General features: G+C 41.7%; 2 long non-coding RNA genes across 2 annotated transcripts in view; one reads left to right on the top strand and one right to left on the bottom strand.

The window, feature by feature from the left end:
- LOC125643069 (uncharacterized) overlaps positions 1–4,964 on the top strand; it is a 53,510-nt gene extending 48,546 nt beyond the window's left edge. Inside the window, exon 4 of the long non-coding RNA XR_007358570.2 lies at positions 4,606–4,964. This is a non-coding gene — a long non-coding RNA (uncharacterized LOC125643069). The remainder of the gene's footprint in view (positions 1–4,605) is intronic.
- The window catches only part of LOC142073180 (uncharacterized), a 208,404-nt gene that overhangs the window by 145,224 nt on the left and 39,336 nt on the right, over positions 1–23,844 (bottom strand). Inside the window, exon 2 of the long non-coding RNA XR_012669891.1 lies at positions 21,826–21,910. This is a non-coding gene — a long non-coding RNA (uncharacterized LOC142073180). The remainder of the gene's footprint in view (positions 1–21,825; positions 21,911–23,844) is intronic.

Below are 23,844 nucleotides of genomic sequence, written 5' to 3'. Positions count from 1 at the left end.
AGTTACTCCTCTCAAGTCAGTAAGAGTGGCCAATCTGAAAAGTAACATTTGAACTGCTGTATCTGCACGGGTGCTACAATCACTGGTGTGTGTTGCTAAGACTTCCAGGGGCATATCCCAGGATACATTATGTTGCAGTAAGATGAACTCTAGGAATTCATTCCCAGTGATTTGTAGGAGAATATGGCTGTTCTTTTGCATGGGAGGAGGGCGGGGAATGATGGGAAGGCACTGGAGTGCAGTAGCCTGCATCCACGCTACAGAGTGATCATGTTAGCAGCTGTCGATTTGTATTAACTTGAGCTTCAGCCTACACCCCAGATGGGGCAGCCAACTCAAGTTAATGACACAGGTGCCCTCCAGTTAACACATTTTACATGTGAATGGGACTCAAGATAGGGGCAACACTAGAGATATAACTTAAGATACCCTTGCACTGGAGACAAGCATATAGGCCTGGATGGGGAGAGATAGGCACCTTAGACTGCAATCCACAGAAGCCAGCATGCTGGCTGGGGAGGCATCTAAGCTAGCCATTGAGAGATGCCAAGGACAGAGGTGTGTTCTAAGCCCTACCCCCTCACAGCTGGGAACCCTCACTGGAGCTAGGCTGGTGCCTGATATATAATATACACAAAATATTCAGTTTTATCTTCAATGGTTTGACATTATTTCCTTACATATATTTTGCTCACGTACATTTTAAAAATGAAGCAACACATTATACAGCTTTAGTTTGTTTTCTATTCCTGTAAATACAAAAAGTCATTGGCTGCTGGTGCCTGACCCAAGTCCTCCAGAATAGACGCATGCATCTGTGCATCTGATGATGACTCGCTGGCTGGCAGCGCAACCTCTGGGTTTAATTTTAATACCAACCAATATCATTTGAAAATCTGCTTACACGTCTCACATTACTAACAATGCTTTCAGCTTTGTGCGTCCTTGAGTTCCACAGTAGCCAAGTCTCTTCAGTATATTTGAGTAACTTGCATTAATATTAAAAGGAACCCTTTGAACAGTTCTCTTGAGATTAAATTGAGCCTTTTATTCATCTGCCACATGCCCATGGAAGGCCCATGCATATATTTCAGCCCTCTACCTGTCCTTGCAGTTCAAGGTTTCTGGGTCATGGAAGTGGATTTTCATTGTTCTGTGAAGTCTTCAAGAGTCGACTTGGTCAATGTTGTGAGGAAGATAGGGCACATTTGAGTTGGGCCTGGGAAAACTTTAACTACAGTGAATGGCTTTTATTCTGAAGGAAATGTAAAAGCAGTTCCTTGTTTCTAGGGCAAAAGTCCCATGTTTACACCTAGATTAGGCCCTCTCCACAGCTATTTCCTTACTTTATCGCAGGGAACCAGCCACTGTCATGAACTGGTAACAGCATACAAATGAGTTGTGTATGCACTGACTAGGTTATTCGCTATTTTAAAGAAACTGCCAAACAGCCGATGCTGCTAAACATGGCCCCCCACATCTGTTACCCCAAATGGAAGGCTGGTACCAGTTTTTCCAGCCTAGGCTGGGGTGGATCTGTCAATCTCTTCTGTTTTGAAGTTGTTCCACTATATATAAATATTAAAATAGTCATTGGGCCAGAGAGAGAGTTAGTTGATAGCCCAGTGATTATGGCACTCACCTAGGTTGTGGGAGACCCAATTTAAAATCTCTTCTCCACATCAGGCAAAGGGGGAATTGAACCAGGATCACCCACATCCCAGCTACTCACCACGGAGCTAAAACTTAAGGGAAGAAACCAACATAACCTCCTGCTCTTCTGGCCATTTTGGGTGGGATTAGTCATACTCTGAGAATGCCTATTGGATCGGACCCCATAGGTGAGATTAGAGGGGAATGTCTAGTTTGAGGATCGCATTGGAGTTTAGGCATGAAATAGGTGCCTAGCCAAAGGCAGATGTATGCACAGTCACTGGCAGAAATGTAGGCACTTAGGGGACTTTAACTGTGAAAAATTAGGGGCCCATGGATTTCTGGTGCCTATAGTTAGGTGGCAGTGGGGGATTTGACAATCTGAGTGGCACCTAAATGATACTCTTAACTGCCCCTTTAAGCACCTACATCCTTTTGTATATCTCATCCTTTGTATTTCTTCTGCTTCTTGATTGGACAGGTGAAAAGTTTTAAATAAAGGACAAGCGAATAGGGAGAAGTTAGTTTTATTTCTGTTCCTTCATATTTTCTGATGCCAGACATGGAGAGGGAAGGGAGAACATGCAAATGCACTGAGAATGCATAGGATAGGATGACTACTCACGCTCTATTTTCAGACACAGCCATACTTGGACCTAATAGCCAATGACTCATGTTCAGCAAGGAGGTACTAAGAAGCATTTGATAAGATTGAAAAGCATGTTTACAACCAGTAATTGTGTATGGCTTTGTCAGTTGTTATCCTTTAAAAAATAAACTATGCTGTCTTTTTTCCATATAGTTTTCCTTTTGGGGGGTGGGGGTGGCTTTTATTTATTTATTTTTTAAATAGAGACAGTCCTCCTGCATGGTTGAGGAATTTGGTGTGCATTGCAACAAAATTAGGGGTATAAGCAATGCAATGGTACACAGCATATTACTATCTCCTGCTTCTTCTGGGAACTGCGGTGACCCTTATTTGCATCAATTTAAAAAGGTTTTTTTAAATAAGGTATTTTTCATCTAGTAACTTTTACTTTGAAACACTCAAGTAAAAGTTACTAGATGAAAAATACCTTATTTAAAAAAACCTTTTTAAATCATGCTTACAATGCTTGCTTTTTCATACGGCATTTGAACCTTCTGATCGTTTGGATACCATAAATTTTTTTTTGCAAACACCAGGGATTGACTCATACTGTTAAACTTAGGTTTGCACAAATGCAGGCACTGGAAAACATAGAGCAAAAGAATCAGATTTAAACTATAATATAATCAGGTCTGGTAGGTGCACATCAGTTATTCCTGCTGTTGGCCAGAATGCAATTGATTGCATAGCAAATGTGCTCCATAGAGGATTCTAAATTTGGAAAGTGCCTCCTTCCCTTTGTTGATGCAGATGTCTTAAGTTTTAAAGTCTAAGATCTATTGTTCAGAGATAGTTACAGGTTACAAAGTAGAATGAAAGGTCGTGTAACTACTATGCACAATCCACGGCCATGTGGAAAACTTGCCTATCTGTTTTAGAAAACAGAGTTATTAAAATACTGCTGGTATTGGGAAGTTTTTTTCCATCTTTTTTTCATACACGAGAGAGAGGAAGACTTAACACCCCACGCCCCGTCTCCTCTTTTCCCAGACTCCCTACAGCTTGATTCTAAAAACATTTTATCCTCTGGACCCTGAAGAATGAAAATGAACAAAGGAAGATCCATAACTGCTTAGGTCTTGCAGAGGGCTCAGTCCCGCTCTCCTAACTCAGGCAATGCTCCCCTGAATTCTGTTCTCCACTCCTGCAACACTATATCCTCTTTTCCATGGATGGCTGTTTACCATGCAAACTATTGTGTATCAGTTGCAACATAGATACGGTTATTTCCTTTACCCAAAAGCTTATTTACTAGACAGCTCTAACTCCAGAGTGGTCTTATTCAATTTTGCACAGGTCTCTGTCCATTGTACTGAAAATGTCTAGGCATGGTTTGATGCTGAATATGCTCCGACACCAATGACACACTCTTACCATAATTAACAAGGATTCAGAAATTTTCTGATAACGAAAAGGACACATAAGTGCTGTGCTACAGAAAGGACACAAGTGAAGCAAAAACATTTTCATGGTCACAGACTAGGAATCATAATGTAAGCAATTTTCTAAGGATCCCCAAACTCACAATCTTACAACTCCACTGGATTAAAACCATACAACAAAGAAGCAGACAACTTAGTAGATGTTTACATGGCAGAATTATTCAAACACAAGGCTTCCTCAAAAAGAAAAGGAGGACTTGTGGCACCTTAGAGACTATCAAATTTATTTGAGCATAAGCTTCCGTGAGCTACAGCTGTAGCTCACAAAAGCTTATGCTCAAATAAATTGGATAGTCTCTGAGGTGCCACAAGTCCTCCTTTTCTTTTTGCGAATACAGACTAACACGGCTGCTACTCTGAAAGGCTTCCTCAGTGACACTGAAGGGCTAAAATCCGTATTCTGGTCATGTTACAAGCTGGTATATAGACTGTGTCAGCTCTTTTTACAGGCCCAAAATCCAGAGTTTGGTCAAGAAGACAGAGGCCTAGCAAATAGTGAACAATATTAGTTAAGAAACAGAACAAACAAAGGACAACCTTACTTTTTGCTAAGATAAGCTTGGTCAGCAAGAAGCCAGGTGGAAATTATAATTGGGGGCTTTATCTCAAAGTTGGGAACAGACCATGGGAATGAAAGGGGCCCTGTTTCTTCTGTAGAAGAGGTGCCTTCCTACATACCAGCCTTGAGTTTATGGAAGAGGTTCAAACATATCCGTATGAGATATGATATCCTCCCTCTCACAGATGTGCACCTCTCCTCCTAGCCATTGCCAGTACCTGCCTTACAAACACAAATGAATAATTAAAAGACAACCTTTATTGCTATATACTTTTCATTTGTCCTTTTGCTTTAACTCCTAGGTGTGTACCTGTTGAACAATCAAGGGAGCTACTTCATTATCTATGGATCCCAAATCAGAATTCAACATATATATATTTTATACTAACACACTTTATATATTGTTTAATGGAAAACATCTGTGTACTAATTGTCATGTGTTAACCTGAAACCATGGGCGGAGACATTATGTAGCCTTTTGACCATTGGCTACTGTGCTTATCTTGTCTTGCTGCTAGACCTATCCAGGGGTTTGGGACTGCCTACCCCGTCATTTCCCTCCACCCATGGAAAATCCATATAATCCATTGTAATCAATTGTTTGGCAGTGTCTCTGAGCCTAATAAGCGAGGTGACGCTCTGTCAGCGCTGTACGTAATAAACCCACTTGCTTGATTCTACACGGTGTCCGTATTTGTTCCTTCAAACACCACATTGACCGGCCTGTATAAGATCTGGTCAGACCTGCAGTTTCTGTGCACAATGGAGCATAGGGCCCTCTCCCTGTCTATTCCCTTAGATGACAAGCATCATAGCAAAGCCCATACATTAAAAAGCCTCTAAGTACAGGAATACGTTGATGGAGCCGAGGGTGAATCTTCATATTCCAAGAAAAAGACACTTTGTGCAGAGGGCCTCTGCTGTGGACCACTTTTGTGCCAGAAAGATGGATGAGTCCTCCTCCCCTTCCCCCATTTAGAGGAAAATGTGAGTTGTGCCTCTTTACCCAGGCCTGTCTCTATTAATAGAGGTTTCATCCAAACATGCACACAACCTGTTCCCTCTCCTTACTTCCATGAGATACTCTCCCAACTGCTATCTGGTTGACTGGCAAGCAATGTATGGGTCTCTTTCGTTATTGAACTAGGCAGCTAGATACTATGGTGATACGCATAATAAAAATACCTAAGAAAAAATAGTTATGTTTATAAAATTAAAGTTCGTGTGGAGCAAATGCTACAATGCCCAGAAATACACATCCCAACCAAAGTCCTGTGTTAATAAACCACCAGAAGACCCAAAGGAAACTGAAAATGTGAGAATGAGGAAAAATTTTCCAGGCCTAAAAGCAAAAAAAAATAACAAAACACCACACCCCCAGCTTCCTCCAATTTAAAATCAGGTTGGAATTAACCTTAATTAATAACCTGCGTCTTAGGCCCTGATATTTTTGTTGTTTTGCTGACTGCTTTTATTTTATGCTTTCACTGTTAAAAGAGAAAAATCAACTTTCCTGAACTGAGTCTACAGCATTTGTGCCCAAACGCCTCCACTCATGCTGTGTGTTTGTGCGCGCACAGTAAGAAACAAAGTGGAGGTAACAGATAAAGATTCTGAGTAACATGTTAAAAAATAAAATTAAACGACACTAGCCAAAGGATTTGCCATCCAATTCAAATTAAGGGTGAGAGCTTTGCCAGCACTTAAGCTTTAGAGGGTGCAGAATTTAGCTATGAGCTTATGAATTAATTTTTGATTATATAATTGCATTTACTTTTAACTTCTTGCTGTGCATATTTGAGGAGTTTTGCCTATACTTCTGGGAGGACAAGGTGGGTGAGGTAATATCTTTTATTGGATCACCTTCTGTTGATGAGAGAAGCTTTCGAACGTATAGAGTTCTTCTTCAGGTTCCTCAGCGACAAGCTGCCTGCAGTGACTCAAGAGCATGAGTGCCAACCTCAGGGCAGACTGCTAGGAATCAGGGCACAAACCCCAAATTGGGTGTGAGGTCTATACTTAGATTTATATACTATACTAACCAATCATCAAGCGTAAATTCCTCTGGCCTAACCATGGAGTCACAGACAGTTCCCTTTGGTACTCCAATCTATCTTGCCACATTGGTAAGCATACCTTTGGGATAGGTGGTCCATTATACTAGGAATCACAGAAGCATTCAGGTTACTCCCAATCCCAAAGGACTAGTCACTTACCCCGGTCAACTGCACCTTAGATCTCACACCAAAGACAGCACTTGTAACCAATCCTATAATACACTACATAAAGATTTATTAACTAGCTCAAGAAAATAAGAGTTATTTCCAAGGTTGAAGCAGGTGAACATATACTCGCACGAATGAATTATAATCTTAAGTTCCAAAAAGTAATAGAAGCTTTTCTAGTAAGCAAGTTGAATATGTCCTATAGGGCTAACCCAGGCTAAGCAGCTGGGGACCTGAAGAAGCACTCTGTGTAAGTCTGAAAGCTTGTCTCTGTCACCAGTAGAAGTTGGTTCATACAGATATTACTTTGCCCACCTTGTCTTGCTAATATTCTGGGATCACCATAGTTACAACAATGCCATATACTTATATGGTCAGACTGCTGCAGGTTCTTCTATGGATATGCAGAAGGGAGGGTCATAAGGAGTTTTCTCTCCCATTGCACTGTCCCTTTACGGTCATCAGCACAAAAGACTGCTCCACACCATGGCTCTCTACCTCTCTTTCTAGAAGGGGAAAAGAGGAAGTGGGCTCTGACCAGGCATCCCTCCAGACTACGAGCAAAGGCAAAGAAAGGGATGCCACAGGTACATCCACCCTGCACATCAGGACCCTTCAGTAGGCTATGGCCCTCATGTGGCGGAAGGCATTCTTGTGGGGGGGGGGGGCGAGTACCCTCAAATCCCATTGATTTGAGAGAACTCACCCTTTCAGAGCCTGTCCCCAAAACAACTGTTCTTGGGAAGAGTTAGGGCACGTGCACGTGTTGTCCTGCACCCTTTCTGTACGGTTATTAAATCTGCAAACTGCTTAACTGGCAGAAGAAGAACTGTAACTTGGTACAAGAACATAAATGTGCCCAGCTCAGAAACTGTCCAGCTAAACTGGCAGAAAGCGTTAAGAGACCGGTGACAAGTAGTTAGACACCTGGCAAGACTTCCGTGTGAAAAAAGACTGGGACTGTTCACTTTAGAGAGGGGATTTGACAGAGGTCTACAAGACTGAAAGGTCTTGAAAAAACGGCTATGCTCCTATTTGCCATTTTTATTATAAGACAATAACAAGGGGAGGTTAAATGAAATGCAAGGTGACAAACTGAAAAGGAAATACTATTTTGCACACCGTGCGTAGCCTGTGGAACATACTGCCACGGGATATTTTTGAGGCCAAGAGCTACTAAAATGTTAGATGTTTATATGGATAATGAAACATAAATATTTACATTAGATTACATGAGACAGATAATATAAATAGAGAAGGGATTCAAACCCTCATGTTCCAGGGCCTAAGACAACTGCTGACAGTGATTAGGAAGAAACTTCCTCTGTGGGCAGGGTATTCCCTAATTATGTACCATGAGATTACTTATGCCTTCCTCTGGAACACCTTCAATTGGCCCAGTTAGAGTCAGGCTATTGGATCAAAGGAAGGGCCGGCCTGATGAAATATAGCAATTTGTGTAGTCTGATGAGCAGATTTTAAACACTATTTTCTTGCAGGCTAAACTAGTATTTGAGGTTAAACAGGGTCCAAAATGTGGGCTAATATAAAACCCTGTGCAAGACTGTTGAATGGATTGTAAATCAGCAGAGAATTTGCCCCCAAACAATATACTGGTGTGATGCAATAATTGGACTGAGATCACCTCTGCTGGTGCAAGGAGGTGCAACTTGTATCTCCCTGTCCCAGCCAGGGCTGCTGCATCCCAAGGGGACTTTGCTCCCCAGAGAGGGCAGACAGTGTTCCTCCACAAGAAGGCTGCTTTAGTCTCTGCCAGGAGCACGCTTATAATCCTGCCAGGGGATCCTGCACTGGGGATGTGGTGAGCAGCTGCTTCTCCCCGCCATGCAGACTCTCCACTGTTAGGAGCACTCTGCCAGGTTTTGTTCGCTTCCACAATTGCAGACTAGTGTAAATCTGGCCCACTGAATAAAGCATTTGAAACATACTTTATTATCATAATGGTTTGTGTGGATCCCATTTCAGCCATCCTCAGCTCACCTACAGTAACTAAGCTCATGTAATGAGGTAGGTATATTGATGAAGCTTATACCTGGTTTTTTACAGTGTCTCCTTAGAGTTGATGTCTATCATTACTATCCTTGTTAGGAATAACCTTGAAGTGGCCGGGGATGTCATTTAAACAAAGGAGCCGTTACTGTTCTGATATGTAGGAGGTCTAGCTTTACATTTAAACAACTTGACACGAGGAAATGACTGTAAACCTGATGGCCCCTGTGGGCCATAAAGTTTGTGCTCTCAGACCATATAGTCAGAGACAATGCAGTTCAAGAATTCCCAGGTGAATTTTTGCAAGTTATAAAAGAAACTTGTATATACATGTAAATAAAAATGGTGTGGAAACAAGAGAACAATTCCAAGAAATAACCCAGAAAGTCTTTCGCAACACAATTTCTTTTATTGCAAAATGGACATCAAATGTTCTCTTTTGGTCACAGCTCACCGTCTGTCCAATAGTTTACCAGACTGCAAACTAAAACATGAGATGCCTTCAAGCTGTGGCAATTATATGGTCAAGATTTGTTATGCAGAGGTCAACTGAAGAGGACTTTATTCAACCACAGTAGCAATAAATTTCATAGCTAAATAAGCAGAGATAAATGTTAATAGATTTTTCTGCTTACGTAGGCAGTTGGTACAGAATAACAAAGCTGAGGCTGTTCTTATTATAGCTGCATAACCATGTAGCTTGAGGCCAAAATATGTCTGAAGAATGGCATTGTCAAAAACGGAAACATTTTCTGTTTTGTCACCTACTTCTAACTGGGTTGTCCCTCTTTCCTTACCTGTCTCTGGTGCAGGCTAAGGGCCCAATCCTGCAGAATCCCATAAGTGGTGAGTGTTGCTTACTCACATAAAGTATGATACACACTGAAGTCAATGGAAAGCCTCTGTAAAGCAGTGGACTCATTCAGGGGCACCCCCAGAAATGTTTAACATGATATGCATCCTCAATCCCTGTGGAGCCATCTCCTCCCCATAGCCAGGTGAGGCCAGGCAGGCCCCAGGGAGATGGGGAGTGCTGGTACTGGAGCCAGAGCAGTGGTAAGAAGAAATAGTACTGGCCACCTCATTGTTCACTCAGAATTGGCACCGTAGCCCCTCCATCATGGTACTGTTACCCCTGTGTACCAGGTTGCGATGCCAGGCACTCAGTTTTGACTCCATGCCCTCCCCACCCGCCGACCCTGCTTCATGACAGAGGACCAGCAGGGTCAAATCTGACTGAACAATGGGGTGGTCAGCACTGCTCCTTCTCACCACTGCCAGTGGTGCATTCCACATATACCGTGCATACAGCTGTGGGTGCCACTGAACTCACCACTGGAGTGCTTTCTCTTGGCCAGAAATAGCACCAGAGCTGCCTCTCCACCAGGTACTCCCCGAGATTGCTTGGGTATTTGCGGGGGAGGAGGGGGGTTGAATGGGTTTGTGTTTTGCTTTTTTCAAAACCAAGGGGGAACTGCACTGATCTAATGGTAAGAGTGAGCACCAAATTCTTCTGTGATGCCTGCTAGAGTCTTTAAATAAATGGAAAATCATAAGAGTTTATTTTCTAGGAAAGAAACACCATAACCATTATGCTGGAAATAGGGGGAAAATGGCTATGCCTTTGAATTATTCTAACAGGCAAATGGGGAAACAAATGCTGAGTATAGATTTGGGATCTGGCTACAGGGCTGTTTCATTTGCAAAGAGTGAAGCTGAATGCAGGTTGCGCTGACCAAGTGGAACTTTATTAAACCCCGCTCACTGCTCTGTCCATGTTGCTGAGTTGTTTCCAGCCCAACTCCTCTCCCTCCCTGCTTTCCTGGTGTCCCATCAGTAACAGTCGTTCTGGGCTCTCTGACTCCAGTTCCACTGATTGTGATACAATGGCTATTCCAGAATCTAGTACTTAGGGTCCTAGCCTGATGTTGAGGGGCAATTTTAGCCACTATTCCCCATAGTGTGATCCCTATGGACAAGAAAAGAGGGCCTGCTGCTACAGGATGAGCACTAAGCATGCCCTTATTCAGCCAGCCACCTTTGCATGAGAGAGGGCTGTGAAACCTCCTCACCATATTTTCAGGCAGTTAGTGCTTCTCGCAGTGCTACCCCTACAGGTTCCTAAAGCTCACCATGTCTGCACCAGGATCCCCAGTGCCCCTGCTCCCATGGTGCTGCCCAGGTCAGGGGACTCGGGGAAGTGGCGGGACATCATCTCCCAGACTGCAGCACCAGAAGTCTGGCAGGGGTTCCCCCAACTGGCGAGGCTGCAGGCACCCCTGCCTGTTCCCCCTGGTGCAGATGGTGAGTCCCTGGCTGTGGGATCATTGTCCATTCTGCTGTCTCAGATATGTCCAGGAGGGGAGGTGGCAGCTGCTGGGTCTTCCCTATGGCCAGTGCCTCTGGCACCCCCTTCTTCCCCTCAAGCCCGGGACGGGGGTGGGGGGGAGGGGAAAGGAGAAGCCCTTTACCGATGCACAGGCCAAAGGGTGTTGGCAGGAATAAAATGAACTCTCTCGACCCTATCTGCTGCTCCTGGGCGAGTGGACTAGACAGGTGTCCACAGAGTTCCAAGGGAGAAGTGAGTTCTGGCACTTCTTTTTTTAGGACTCAAGCACTGCATAGAAAGGAGCCTTATATTAGTGTAGTCCATTCCTCTTCCTTATGGGAATAAGCTGTGCTGGTATAAGCACATCTACATCAGTAAAACTGTGTCCACACTGGGGGTACTGGACAGCATTTATACCAGAATAGTTAAAATGGTGCAAACTTTGTGTGCAGACAAGCCTTGAAACATTTTTTGTTCATAAAGTACCTTTTAAGTTTTATTTCAGCTCAGGTTCCTATTTCTGCATAAGGTTTCAATTTATTCACAGTCTGCTTTTGTTAAACTGGTGATGAAACCAGAAAAGCAATGCATATTCTACTGCTGTGTAAGCTGTATTACACTTTTTTGTGATCAGCTCACCCCCCCCCCCCCCACCGCCAAAAGCCTCTCTGTGCCTGTCTTTCAGTTTTAGCCATGTGAATGGCTGTCAGTGACATGAACAGTTCAAGTGTTAAAGGCCTTTAAACATTAGGTAACAAAAACACAACTGAGCTGTCCATACGTGCCAGGCCTTTCTTCCACACCAATCTTCATCAGTGTTATTCTCTCACTGAGAAGCGCACACGTCACCTTGCAGAGTCAGAAAGTAATTATCTCTTGTCAATTTGACTCAGTCAGCTTCATAAACAAACAGCTGGTGGTGCTTACCAGTCATAATTACTAAAATCTGCAAGACTGGCTGAAGCATAGTGGCCCAGCGAGTGGCTATAAAGAGGACAGGCTGGGAGACAGAACCACGGAATATTTCTCTAGAAAAACAAGCTCTCTTTTTCATTAGTTTTCTTTAATGTAGGTACACCAAGGTTGAATGTATCCATTCTTATTTATGGATGACTCCTGTTTAGATGTACAAAAAATATGCAAAGAATATTAGAGTAACATGACTGTAGCTTTTTTTTTTTTAAATAGATATCGCTTACATTGTGCTCTCCCAAACAGGTTTTCTGGCCAACTCTAGCTCCTTTGCTCCATTCAGGCAGTGCATGGGAGCTAGAACTTGGCCCATGCTGGGAGTCTTTCAGCTGGTATAAAGCCTGGGTTACCAGCTGCTGCACCAACTGTCCCATTCTCTCTCACTCACACAGGATAGGGTGGCAGCAGACCCTATCAAGCTGGCATAAATTACAACAGCCCGTAGGCTGTTCTGACTCATGCCAGGGCCAGCTAACTGGCCCAGAGAATCAGGGAGCTGAAAGTCGCTCACTGACACACCACTGCTCAGTCTAAGTGGATCTCCAAGCATGAATATATCTGGCTGTCCACACTCAAAGCATTGTACAAACATAAAGTAATTTTCATCCAAGTTTTTCTGAGTGTCCCAAAACTGAGTCTTTCACCAAAGACCCACCTAAAAATACCTTTGCATGAAAATGCATAGTCCTGCCTTGAGAGCAGGGGTCTAGACTAGAAGCCCTCTTGAGGTCCCTTCCAGTCCTACAATTCTGTGATTCTATGCTGTGAATGACATTGCCCCTGATCCAATACCCATCAATGCCAATGTAAAGGCATTAGATCAGTTCATAGTGGCTAAAATAGCTTAGTCAAAATCAAAGCTATCCTGGGGAGAGAAAATAAAAATTGTTGCCCAGTCATCCCTCTCTCAAGCACTTGGATTTCATTTAACTTCTCTGTTTAATAATAAAAAAGAGAATCATAGCAAATAATTGAATTACTCGAGAGATGCTGTTGTCATCTGCTCATTAAAGTTATTCTTTTGGAAATAAAATACAATTTTCTTAATTTAAGACTTAATTGGAACAAAAAGTGATGGATAGACTATTATTGAACAATAGTGGAACTGAAAACTTCCTGTAGAAGAGCGGGGGATGATGAAAAGTAAGGAGGATTAATATTTATTGGCATGAATGAAAAAAAATCTTGCCTCAGTGCTCCTTAAAACAAATCAGTGGAAGGAATCACAGGCAATTCAAAAAAGTGAGGGATTATACTTTCTATTTTTCAGCAGGTGTATGTAATAATAAAATGAGACCCTCTTACTGTACAATATTTCCACAGAAGTTGCTTGTGTCCAAACATTTTATATAGGCAACGATGCAGTACAGTGTAGGCAAGCCCAAGATTGTGTTGAAAATTCAGTCCCAGGTTGGAGGGGAGAACGCTCCCCCCCCCACTTTTCTGATTGTGACCACAGTGTGTGTTGGTGATGGTCAAATCTTGAAAGGTTCAGAATTTCCATTTAACTGAGATAAGCATCTAATTGTAACAGCTCAAGTGGTCAGATTAATTTGCTAATTTTATCTTTCTGTTAAAATGCCATGTAGGTTTGGCTCATTATTTGACACATCAGATAACTAAATTTTATCTCAGTTCTCTGAGAAAAATCTGAATCTCTCAGTTCAAACAAACTTCTTTACCCCAACCACAGGTTGGCCTCCGATTCCAATTTTACGGTTTTGATTTTGAACACATTTGCAAAGGTTTCACACCAGTATTTCTCTATTGACTTCAATGAAACTAAATTTGATTTACACTGGAATAAGTGAGATCAGAACTGGGCTCTAAATTTCCAATTTATGAACCTTTTTTATGATTTTTCACTGAAGAACTCTAAGCACAAACTACTTAATCAGAGAAGTATTTAATTTTATTTATTTAAAGATACTAGAACATGTGCCTAATTTAAGCATGTCAATAGGCCCATTGACTTCAATTTAGCCATATGCTTTGGTGAATCAGGACCAAAACCAAGAATTATGTACTTTATGTAACAAGAGACTAGATATCTTCCACTCCTATTGATGATATAACCAAACCTGTAAAACATTTCTTATGTAACTTGTGACCAATTGAGATATGGCTGTATCAAATTGTGAACTCCACTTTGTATTGCAGCCTCAACCTTAGATTGTAACCTTCACTTCTAGCTTCATTTCACAGTGTAACCTCTCTTTTGCATTAGAACACCTATTTTGTAGTAGAGCCCTGGCACCTAATTGAATGACTATGGCTGAGAAGCCATCACAGAGCAATCTAGGGGCATCAGCATTGGTTGTATCTCAACTACTGGCCCATCCCCATGGGACAATGGGCTTTCAAGCACAATGGAGTGGGGGAAGGGGCTAAAATTTCCCAGTCTAGGCCATTGGTAAAACAGGGTCAGAGACTGTATTTAAGGGGGGCTTCTCTGAATAAGGGGGTCATCCACAGCTGCAAACCAGAAGACTAGGCTGGAGGGAAAGAGAAGGCAGAAGGGGCTCTGCCTGGCCTGAAATGATGATCAGACCTCAGGCTCACAAAAGGGGTGAGATCAGGCATCACAAGACTGTTTGTTCTTCTGTAAAGAATAATAACTCTGCAGGGTTAAAGGGCATCACAAGACTGTTTGTTCTTCTGTAAAGAATAATAACTCTGCAGTACTTTCTTAAGAGTAAAAGTGACTTTGGTTAAAAAATTCCTTTGCTAAGCCTATATTCCTTGTTCACCTGACACGTTGACCTTGAAGGGGTTAACTGAGAGGCTCAGAGCGCCCACAGCAAGATGGAACTCTAAGGGTATGACTATACAGCCTGCAGCAATGAGCTTCCCAGCCCAGATTACTGACTAAGGTTTATGGTGCTCACACAACAGTGCTAAAAGTAGCTGTGTAAACATTGTGACTCAAGCTCTGAAACCCATGCCCCTCCTTAGGCTTCAGAGCCCAAGCCACAAGTTCAAAGTGCTATCTACACTGCTATTTTTAGCACAGTAGTGTGAGATGTGCAAGCCCAAGTGTGTTGACCCAGACTGGGAGGCCCGCTACTGCAGGCTGTGTAGTCATGAACTAAGGGAACATGAATAACCAACTGGGTGATTCAGGAGGGCTGAGGCACTGGTTTTGGGGTCTAAAATAGCCAGACTGCAGAGTGCTATGTCCCAAGGACCGGTTACAGACTCTTGCTTGGGAGCATGCCTTCGCAATCCAGAACTAGGAACAGTTTCCTGGCTCTTCTCAGATCTGGTTGGCTTATGAGCACATGGAACCAGCAGTTGTGTCCACTCACAACAGACTGGTGTCCTTCCAGAGGGGACTTGGTCAGCCTGTGATATATATAATCTCGCTGACAGCAATTGGGCTACTAACATGAGTAGAGACTAATCCTGTGAGGAAAAATTGCAGAACCCCAAACACTTCAGTAGGAGTTAAAGGTACTCAGAACTACTGCAGCAGTTGTGCAACACCTTGCAGAATTGGGCTGTAAGTGTGCAATAGAGTCTCTAGAGCCAGACTTTTATAATACTTTAACTCATTTCCCAAAAATTTCTACCTTTGCAAGTCACTGTACTTAAGTTCCCTGGATTTCCTTAAAAGTATGGTTAATTATTTTTTCCCTCTCCCTTTTAAATCAATCTTAGTCTCTATATAGGATCTGGCCATTTTGATAATGATGGGCAAACTGCAGCTACTGGGAGCTGCGGGCGACCGTGCCTGCAGACAGTCAATGTAAAGAAAGTGTCTTGCAGCCCGCCAGCGGATTACCCTGACGGGGCTGCAGGTTGCCCACCACTACTTTGACGCCTTAAAAAAAGGTTTCTTTTTTCCTAATCAATAGATGATGTGTCTTCCTCCCAGTTAAGGGAGTCCTGGATATTTGCTATGATATGCAGTAAATCAGGCACTGAGAGGAGCCTATACCCATTTAGTAGCTACTTATAACAACTGGGGTTATTTTTGTGCAGTGAGATGAGCAGTAAAATTGATGCAAACACAATCATCTCTAAAAGGGCCCGATCCTGTTCCCTTTGAAGTAAGTGGTAATTTTATCATTGATGCTGCTGCTCACTGTAGTCAGTGGGAATTGGGAGTGCTCAGAATTTTTCAGATCTCAAAACTTCACAGGATCTGGCCCTAACACTCCAGCTACCATTTGAACTACTCTGTACCATGCTCTGATTGAATAATAGAGTGAATTTTTCCCATTTTTAAAATTATATCAAGTATTTGTTTAAAAAAATTAAATCAAAATGTAATTTCTGAAAAATAATTATCTAGAGATATCTCACCCTGAGGTCAGTTTTCACATTAGTTCTGCAGAAAATGCCATTACATAAGTCATCATCCACAGCATGATCCCTTTAGAAAATGAGTATGGAGAAGTAATAATTACAGTGAAGCACATGAACATACAGGAAGAGACAAATACAGGTATTTTCTTTGCACCAGCCATCTCTCCTGCTGGTTCTTCCCACCTCCTCCTGATCCCAGAAATATCCACCCACAAGACCCAAGCATGCTCCTTTCTCATCACTTACAGCCCTGCCTGCCTAGGACTGAACTCTGGACCTAAATTCAGACCTTCCTTCTTTAGAGCATGAGCCAACCTCCATGGAAGTCAATGGGAAGATGAGTTCAATAGGCTTTGGAAAAAGGCCTTTTGGGAATGTCCCATGCAACAGCAACAGGCCTGGCACTGACAAGTTCTGGACTGAATTGAGTTAGACTGCTTTGGTTTGAAGGAATGGCTTCCTTGAAGATTTGCAAAGAGCTCTGCACCCAAACTCATTTTTCTTTCTTTTTTTCTTGTCTTAAAATCAGTGGGCCAGGTCCTAAGGTCCAGATCCAAGACTGTCATCGACTGGACTAGGCTTAAATGTTACATTGGACCTGCGCCATGGTATAAATTGCCAGAGCTCCATTCAAAACCAAGCTATACTGATTTACACCAGCTAAAAATCTGGACCGTCTGTCTAAAGGGTTTTTGTATTGTAGACATATCCAAATGAAATGTACGGCTTTTCACATTAATGAAAAACCCAAACCCCAGGGGAACTCAAGATCAACCTCAAATTCTAACATAGATATAAACAAAATAATTACTGTTGGTATGTTAGGACATTGCAACAAGATAACATTTTAAAACAATCAGTCAAATATAATTAAAATATTCTTAGTGACAGTTCATCAGAACTCATTTTATCCAATGACGTAGGACTCTGAAATCTTTAACACCAGCCTCAATGAAAAGTTTACAGAAAATCAGATAAAATATGCATCACACATACTGATTAATGGTCTTCGGGGAAATGCTTCTTCCAAGATATTATCACATCTGCTGCTTAATTTAATTTCTGTTGCTACAGAAACACATTTGTATGTAGCTCTGAGTCATAAAGCATCATGTTTTACACATTTATTAGGATAAAACTCTCATTGACAGTGATTTAGATCAAATATTGCCACAAGAGATAAAAGTACAAGCCTTCATAGTTCTCTAATGCATAATGGAACTTGTTTAATATACACAGATTAAGGCCCCAATTCAGCAGGGCCTTAAGCATGTGCCTAATTTTAAGCATGAAAATAGTCTCACTGAAGCCAATGGGACTTCTCAGGTGCTTAAAGTTAGGTAAGTGCTTAAGTAACTCACTGAATCCAGGCCTAAACAAGGAAAGGGATCTGTGGTGTGGTCCCTTATGGTGTGATGTCCTATTTAAGTCCTTTTGCAGGACTGGAACCTAAAGTTGTTTGTTGCTGCACAGAGTTCTCCAGTAGCTTTCTTGTGGTGATTAGTATAATGGTCTATGCTATGTACAGTTTAAAACATAAATCATTGTCCTTCTCTAGAAGTTAAAAAGAGAGAGAGGAAATAACTCAAAAGACATTGCAAGCATCAGTTTCACATCAATAAATAAGTAAAGGCTAGATTGTGCTAGTTGGAAACAGCCCAGAATGAGGGGCAGTACAGAGCCAGAGGTGGCTGCAGGGATGGATTCTACCTGAAAAAGTACTCTGTGTTTTGGCCTTTTGCTGCAAATTTGAGACTTGTCCTTTCTTAAAGGCAAAAATTATCCCAATCAATTTTTAAATTTTTCATTCAAAACTGGGCCAGATATACAGTTAAAATAGATTTCGGAGTAGCAGCCGTGTTAGTCTGTATCCGCAAAAAGAAAAGGAGTACTTGTGGCACCTTAGAGACTAACAAATGTATATGAGCATAAGCTTTCATGAGCTACAGCTCACTTAGACCCATTCTCAAGTCCTAAAGGTTGATACTAGTACAGTCAAAAATGGGTGCATTTGCAAAGGCAGGGTTGCAATTGGTGCAGGAGTTGATTAGTTTCCAGATTTTTGATGCAAAAATAATTTAGCACATTTTTGGAGGGGAGGGAAGCAACATTTTGTGTGCACAAATTGCCTGAAACACAGCTGCACATTAGAAAAAAAAATCTGAAAGTTTTCACTTTTGCATACCGCTACTTCAGATACAATGTGTTCAGCTCCCATTGAAGGTAGTTGCATGCATATCGCTAAAGGCAAACTTCTCTCAAATGACAACAGGGAACTTTAATGAAAAATCCCTAGCACATCATATTTCAGCATATGATATAGAAATCTTAACTTAGTTCTACTTGTCTGACTTTCAGAAAGTGAGTCTGGTGAAATATGGTACTAACAATTCTAAAAATGGCCATGCCAGCAGCTAACATTTCTGAATCCCAGTGCTTTGCAGGGGTTCCAAGCTTGATACACCAGCTTAATAGTTCCTGTACTAAAAGGGACAGGGAACATTGGTTAGAAAATGTATCACTTGTTCTCTTTAACCGTTCCACCGAATTCACAAATGGTAATGATGAACTCCAAAAGGGAGGTGCATCCATTCATCCTCAGGTGCCTAGTCAGTTCACCCTGTTATTCTTATTGTACTGCAGTAATTCCTAAAGGCCCCAATCAAGGATTAGGGCCTACTCTGCTAGGTGCTTTTTGTGTGTGTGTTCACACACAGACCCACACACACTTGTGAGATTGAGGATAAATGAAATAAAAGGCAACAATATAAGCGATTAAGATGAAAGGGATTTAATGGAATATTTTCACCGCTACAAGGATAAAGTTTAGCTCTGATGGCTCTAACCCACGCTTCCGCCAGGATAAACCCATGGAACTCATGCATCAACATGCAATTTTTTAAAAAAAGAAAAGGAGTAGTCCTTTTCTTTTTGCGAATACAGACTAACATGGCTGTTACTCTGAAACGATGCAATTTTTTAAAGAACTTCTCCATCTTTGCAGTTCCTACTATAGTTACTCCTCTATCTATACATCTCACTACCTGCTGTAGCTTGATATAACTTGAGGCACTGATTTCAAAATTGTTACTTATTCTGTCAAGATGGTTATTTGTTTCTCGGCCATAAAATCACGTCTTAAAGACTATTATGTTGCATTGTCCAATACATTACATAAGATGCAATACACAGTATTGGTAGTTAGAGAAATACATTTTCTGAATTAAATACTGTTTGCTTAAATATGTAGGTCAAACAGAAATAAAAAGACCTCAGAGATATAGAGCAAACATTAAAAGGATTGGAGGCACCCATCCATAATTCTGGAAATACTGTGTGGTTCAGTGACATTTGTGAATTCCTTTCAGGTATCTCCGAATGTCTACAAGTTCAGTACAATTCAGTGGTCTCTGTATACATTTTATTCTGAATGGTTAGCCACAATCCTTGAGAGAGTCTTTTTTGCATATACCAAACTCAAAATAAAAAGAACACTGGATTCCAGATTCAAGCAGATGGGCCAGCGACTTCCTCAGTTTTTGGATACCAACAAGAGTTCAGTTTCAATTTTTTAAAAATTTTTGTTCAGGAAACTCATACTCTGTACTAATTTCTGTAGTTGGCTAAAATCACCAGGCTTCAGTACAGGGTTGAGCCCCAGCCTTGACCTACTAGCCATTTATTAGGCAGGCTACTGAGCCTGAACCAAATTCCCCAGATATATAAACTCCTGATGTCAGAGTCTGCAAAGTCTGATGTCTTTCTCCATTCTTCTACCCAAGCTGAAACTTCTCTCCCAACCAGCAAATGGAGATAGAGAACTTGAGCTTTTCACACCCTTCCCTTTCTGTCAGAATTTCTTTCCAGCCGGTGGGACAGCTTCTGGCGGGTAAAGAACCAGAGCACTGCCTGGCCTAACTGTACAACATTCTGCATAGAGCTGATCAAAAAATGGTAAGTATTTTCTGTGACATTTTTGAAAGAAAAAAATTGTTTTCTCAAACTTTTCTCAGAAATGTTCAGGCTTTTCTACTTAAAAGTGACAAAAGTTCTTAGGCTTGGGCTGATTTTGGTTTCTAAAACAAAAGCTCTGTGTTGGAAAATATTGGAAACTTTTGAAAGAAACCCAAACTTTTTGTGAAAAGAAAAGGAGGACGTGAGGCACCTTAGAGACTAACCAATTTATTTGAGCATGAGTTTTCGTGAGCTACAGCTCACTGCATCGGATTTTTCGTGAACTACAGCTCACTTCATCGGAATCCAATGAAGTGAGCTGTAGCTCACGAAAACTTATGCTCAAATAAATTGGTTAGTCTCTAAGGTGCCACAAGTACTCCGTTTCTTTTTGCGAATACAGACTAACACGGCTGCTACTCTGAAACTTTTTGTGAAATGTTTTGTTTCCTCCCTCCCCCAAACAAAGGCAGGGTTTTTGTTTACACTTTCCTTACTCACAGGGGTTGTCAAGGTTCCTCCCCCACTCTGAACTCTAGGGTACAGATGTGGGGACCTGCATGAAAAACCTCCTAAGCTTATCTTTACCAGCTTAGGTCAAAACTTCCCCAAGGTACAAAATATTCCATCCGTTGTCCTTGGACTGGCCGCTACCACCACCAAACTAGTACTGGTTACTGGGGAAGAGCTGTTTGGACGCGTCCTTCCCCCCAAAATACTTCCCAAAACCTTGCACCCCACTTCCTGGACAAGGTTTGGTAAAAAGCCTCACCAATTTGCCTAGGTGACTACAGACCCAGACCCTTGGATCTTAAGAACAATGAACAATCCTCCCAACACTTGCACTCCCCCTTTCCTGGGAAATGTTGGATAAAAAGCCTCACCAATTTGCTTAGGTGACCACAGACCCAAACCCTTGGATCTGAGAACAATGAAAAAAGCATTCAGTTTCTTACAAGAAGACTTTTAATAAAAATAGAAGTAAATAGAAATGAAGAAATCCCCCCTGTAAAATCAGGATGGTAGATATCTTACAGGGTAATTAGATTCAAAAACATAGAGAACCCCTCTAGGCAAAACCTTAAGTTACAAAAAGAATACACAGACAGAAATAGTTATTCTATTCAGCACAATTCTTTTCTCAGCCATTTAAAGAAATCATAATCTAACACATACCTAGCTAGATTACTTACTAAAAGTTCTAAGACTCCATTCCTGGTCTATCCCCAGCAAAGACCAGCATATAGACAGACCCAGACCCTTTGTTTCTCTCCCTCCTCCCAGCTTTTGAAAGTATCTTGTCTCCTCATTGGTCATTTTGGTCAGGTGCCAGCGAGGTACCTTTAGCTTCTTAACCCTTTACAGGTGAGAGGAGCTTTCCCCTGGCCAGGAGGGATTTCAAAGGGGTTTACCCTTCCCGTTATATTTATGACAGGGGTGCTGTGGTTAGCTGATAGTTGCAAAGTGTTAAATGAATGTTCAAATGCACAAAAATATGCATATGACCCAGATTTCCAGCTTATTTCTCCTTAATTCCCAACAATTACCCCTTGACAAACTGAACTGTGTATGGACTCCTGCCCAAGCAGTTAGGCTTTACTTGTCCAGGAAGAGGCTGCGGTGGGGAGTGAGAAATGGCTAAAGATCCACCCTTGGCCCAATATAGTCATTCTCTCCCTGTGCATATCTATATATAATGAGTTAGTTAAAATTGGACATACCTCAAAGGATCATCTCATTAACCCTCCCCAACATCGGCAGTCCTGTTCATTATGGTTTCATCAACGTGGATAGAGCTGATTATATCTGAGGAAGGCAAAAAAATTGTTATAGAGGCCCATTCAAAGATGCTAAGACTGCTTGTGGACATGACAGTTTTCATTGCTGATAATAGGACACAATAACTCTAGCAGCTGCATGGTATGTTGTGGTAAATGTTGATGTGTAATGGTCATCATTGTATACCAAGTAAAAATCTTCCTTTTGGATTTCCCTTTCCTCTTCAAGTTCAGGTGTAATCAAGCAAAAAAACCAGAAGGAAAACGAATGCTTTGTCATATATAACAACCATTTAAAATAGAGGCAAATAAGGAGAATGCATTTCCTAAGCTAGAGCTGTCAAAGCAGCTTTTATGTGCTTGAAAATGAAGGCTTTAGTCAACTACTTCTTTTTCAACAAAATAATTGAAGTCACCATAGCAACAGCCATTTTGTAAGATGCTTACACCTCAATACATTCCAGATAGGGAGCAGCTAACTTAAAAAAATATACATGCCTCAGACATCACATGGGAACTTTGTACTTATTATAAAGATTTATGGGGAAAAGATACAGTATCTGTTACAATGAAGTGACAATTTCCCAAGAATAATGCTTATTTATAACTTTCTGCAGATTATATTTTTCCTTTCTGAATCCATCATGTGAATAAGATGAGACATTTATTTTAAAAACAAAGTTTTTAAAGGGCCAGATTATTGGCAGGTGGAGGTCAGCATATATTTACTGAAGTCAGGGGAGATGTGCAGCTGAGGATCCAGCCTCAGGTGCCAATGGAGGGGTATGGTAGATGCTAGGATCAGCTGAAGACTGTCATGGTTTCCTCCACATCACAATTTGGCAGGTGCTGTGCAACTAACAGAACACAATGGCTTACCCAGATGGGCTTAAAGCTTTTATTTTATCTGTGGAGTTTTTGTTACCATGGGGTGTAAGAATTAAATACAATGGATCAAATCCTGCCTTTTTCTTGCATTGTGTGATTGACTAAATGAGGCATGAAATTGTGATCTGAAAATCACACATAAGCAGAGGTGGGCTTTAGCCACAACTTTTAGATCCAGGTCAGTGTTTAGAATTTAAACACCCTCAACATTTCCGAATGTAGCATGAGAATCTGAGATTTTTAGTTCAGGCAAATCACCATGGGAGTTTATGAAAACAAAAAGGAATGGAAAGTAAAAGTTCAACATCCATCTTTACTCCACTGCCTGTTGCTTAGAACTTTGCAGCTTGATACCTGACATTGCAGGGTCAGCTAGTGTACTTAATATAGCTCCATTGACTTTCAGTGTAGCTATGCCCATTTACCAGTTAAGGATCGGGCCCTGCAAGCATGAAAACGATGGGTTACATTTATCCCTGGTGGAAGTCCAGGGGGGCTAACAGCAGGCATAAATTTGGTCCAGAATTTCTGAAGACCGTTTGCAATACCAGACTTGCTTTTGGACATGGTAGAGTTCACAATTCATTTGTGCTGAGAAGTGCTGCTTATATTTCTGACTGCAAAAATTGTATGTGTTTTTCCTTTAAGTATTTCCAAACATGACCTGTAGGAGAACACAACTGAACAGAAATTGCCAATGTGAAATGTAAGAGGGTGGCTGTGCTTTGTGGCATGAGACGTTTGTCAAGTGACATGAACAACATGGTGACTTTTTGGTTGCAGAGTGGGCAGGCAGGGCTAGGCGGGCAGCATTATTCCCCACCACCATCTGCACAGAGCTTACGAATAGAAGATAATACAACCTTACTCTGTTATCTTTTTGTGTGCATTTCCACCCCCAGCCATCCTGTGGTAGGAATTCCCCTTTGAGGGTGGTCCTTGGACACAGGGCACCCTCGTGATGTGACGCTATCAGAGAACAGGTTGGGCCACTGGTGCACGAAGGTGTTGTGGAGGCATGGGGCCTCTATGCAGATGAGCCTTGTTGAGGCTCTTTGGAGTGTGGGGGTGGGT

The sequence above is a fragment of the Caretta caretta genome, chromosome 9 (assembly GCF_965140235.1).
Source record: "Caretta caretta isolate rCarCar2 chromosome 9, rCarCar1.hap1, whole genome shotgun sequence".
Lineage (NCBI taxonomy): Eukaryota > Metazoa > Chordata > Testudines > Cheloniidae > Caretta > Caretta caretta.
The sequence above is the reverse complement of the archived record's forward strand: the minus strand, read 5'-3'. Positions and strand labels throughout refer to the sequence as shown.